The sequence below is a fragment of the Panicum hallii genome, chromosome 8 (assembly GCF_002211085.1).
Source record: "Panicum hallii strain FIL2 chromosome 8, PHallii_v3.1, whole genome shotgun sequence".
In the NCBI taxonomy this organism is placed as follows: domain Eukaryota; kingdom Viridiplantae; phylum Streptophyta; class Magnoliopsida; order Poales; family Poaceae; genus Panicum; species Panicum hallii.
In genome coordinates this window covers 42,195,466-42,198,809 of record NC_038049.1, presented here as the reverse complement: position 1 = coordinate 42,198,809, position 3,344 = coordinate 42,195,466, and positions in this window count along the sequence as shown.

Sequence of the window (3,344 nt, the reverse complement as noted above, 5' to 3'; positions counted from 1 at the left end):
CGAGTATCTCCGATAGAAACCTTGCTTGGCAAACATATGCCCAAGGTAATCTCACTCCCGTATGGGTACCTCGGCTAGGGCCCCCTTGGGAATAGGTTTACAGCCTACAAAAGAAGTATCTGTAAAAGATTTCACTTAGTTTCTCATTTATTCATGAAAGCACAAATTCCATGGTAAAAAGACTTTAACCCACAAGGCGCGTATTCTAAGTGGCAATGTTCCTAAGTAGTATTAAAGGACATTGTTGGTAATGTGTCATGTGGAGACGATGTATGTGTTAGTGTGAGAAGGGCGAGAGGGAGAACGATGGGAGATTGCATTGAGGCCAGTTCCATATGCCAGGTAGAGCGGGTGACCTCATGTGCTGTCCTCTTATCTTCATGGTGCGCGTAGGTGCTCTAACAGGCTAGGATCTGTCCTGGGCGGGCATTCGTTGGAGTTTTGTTGGGAACCCGTAAAACCGGCCTAGCCTAGCCTAGATTTCGCAGAGGCGCTACAAGGAGCCATTGTGAGTTGCATGTTGCATGCTCGTTTGACGGTGCGTTTCTGTATCAACAAAGGTAAATGTAGATTCTAGCGGTTCACCATCCCTGAACATAGGAGGGTACTTATCGCTGAACAACTTCTGGAACATCAATCTTTACAGGAATTTTCCACTATCTATCACCACAATTCGTTTTGTTTCTTAGTCCCCCTCTTCGTTCAAACCTGCTTGGGTGCTGCGTTCGGTAAAAGCCAACAACGTCAGAGTCAACGAGCCATCCATGCTGTCTACAGTATGTTTGTCCACGGATCAACATTGTTTCCTCTTCCTTTTTGTTTTGATTCGTTGCGTGGTGCATGCCTTGTAAGAGGGGATGCCTAATATGCATGGGAGATTTGTTAATTATACATGTTGTCCAAGTGGAGAAATTTATATCTCCATGTAGTTTGTGTTCATGAACTAGACTCCCAAAAAGGAAACGTTCAAGTGGAAGATGTAAGATAATGGTCCACTTGGGCAAGATAAACTACACAATTTCAGTCATTTTTACTGGACACATACATGGCTTCATGGATCGGTCATTTTTGTTTGTGAGGTCCTGGTCCACCCGCGTGCATGGTGCTGAGAAACTCCAGTGTAAAGTGACCGTCCACGCCAGCGCATGCAATGCCAGTCAAAGTCTTTGCAGATCTTGGTCGTCCTGACTTCTCCGCGCGTGGATCATGGAAGAAGTTGATCCTAAGCTACACCATACTAGTTTTTGCTGAGTACCCGGTTTCCAACATCTTGGAAATAGAATGACACCGCATCTCTTGGTCATCTCGATCTCCTGCGCTTCTTTGATTCCATCTCATATTTCCCCCCCATACCGCGCCTCCCCTTCCATCCTGAGGTTGGAGCAGGCACGGTAGGGCATCAACGGACAAAAAGGTTTGCCGGTGGTGGGTGGCTATGATGCATGCCTGCACCACAACCGGAGGTCCAGATAGAAGAAAGGGTGGTCCAGGAAGCCGGGTTTGATGTTATAATCCACACTGCTGGTGGAGCGAGTATCTTGTGTAATTAGCCAGGACAGGAAGCACATCAAAAGGTCACGGGAGGAATAAATTCAGCATCTAGTGGATGCCCTCTTTATCCTTCCAAAAAATTTCACCCAAGATTTCGTATGTCAAGGCAACTGTTTTTACGCATCATTAGTGGTCTAATTCTTTCTCTAAAAGTATGGATGTCCTTAATCGTCAAGAGCACTCAACAGCTATCTGCCATTTGGCTAACTGCAGTGCCGTGTAATCTATTTCATATACGGTAGATATGTACATTAATCTATTTTTTTTTGTTGTCAATATGTGACATTTTTGAAATTTAAAGAGATGACGACATATGGTATAGACCATGTCTTTTTGCCAACATGAGCATGTTCTAGTATCCTAATATAATTCATATGACACATTCGATCACATTGCCATGCAACGACAAATTATTTATGGCTAGTCATCTATGGATGGGTCGTACCTCTTGGAAACCGTGAAATGGAACACTCTACTTACAACAAAGTCCGTCGTCCACTTCGAAACTGCGAAAAGGAAACACTCTGCATGCTTACAACAAAGTCCGTCGTCCACCCCCGCCCGTATGGTGCTCGGGAACTCCGGTCCAAAGCGACCATAAGTGTCTGGCACTACCTCGGGCGCTTTCTGCCGGTCCCCGTCGCTGCGGACCCTGCCCCTGTTGGTGCTGCCTGCCTAGCTCCGACACCCTACTCCCCCATTGCTGCCTGATCGATCAGGCCAACATCCTCCTGGGCACAATACTATCGCAGACCAAGAGAACCAAAGCACTAATGACCTGAATCTAACGACTGCGTACAAAATACGAGGTCGTCTCTTCCGGTGTCATCACGCGTCAACCCTAGCAGATCTCCAGACCCAGGGTACCAGACGATCGATCGAGGACGACAGATTGCTTCTCTGCCTACCAACACTGTAACGACGAGGAGTCGAACGAGGACGACACGACGGCGGCGACTCATAAGCCCAGGCCTATATATAGGATATCCGCTCCACGAGCCGGCATCAGCTCTCGCCCAGCCACTCACAATCACAACCACTAGCAGCTAGCTAGGCCCGTACTGCCATGGATGCGTCCTGCTTCCGCACCTGCAGCTCCCATGGCTCGTGGTGGCTGATTCCCCTGCTGCTGCTTGCTGCGGCGGCGTTGGGAGCTGGTGCAGCCACCTCTTGCCCCAGACTACAAGGTTAATAACCAGTTTGCTCACCCGGCTCTTGTTGTTGATCCCCACAATCGTATTGTCGGTGATTGCCCCATCTGCCATCTATCCTGCTGCATCCCATGCACGGAGTACATACGTGTTTTTTCTATCAGATAAAACACTTTTTTTTGTCCATATTTTGGGTGCTCTCTATATACATCTCATTATTCATTTGTATGTCAGAAATTCACTTGTAAAATAAGTGTCTCCTTGTTGAGTTTACTCGAAAAGAAAAAAAACCCCGAATAATAGCATAATTGGAAGAAGAAAAGAAAAAGTATATACGTGAATTTTTTTATTAAGCTGTTATCCAATGCAACTTAGCCCGGCGAGGCGAACACGATGGATCCAGAGCGACGCACAACTAAAGCTTTCACATGATCACCAAATTTGGTGATTTACATTTTTTCCTTACAAAGTTAAAGTTACTGGATTATAAGTTTGTCCTAACTCAAACCATCTAATTCGTTTTTCCAAATTTATAGAAAGAACAGTGATACTTATGTTATCCAATGAGCAGCATTTGATTCATATGAAATATATGTTGTTATTTCATTTTGTTTGGTATGGTACTTGTTAATGACATCATCT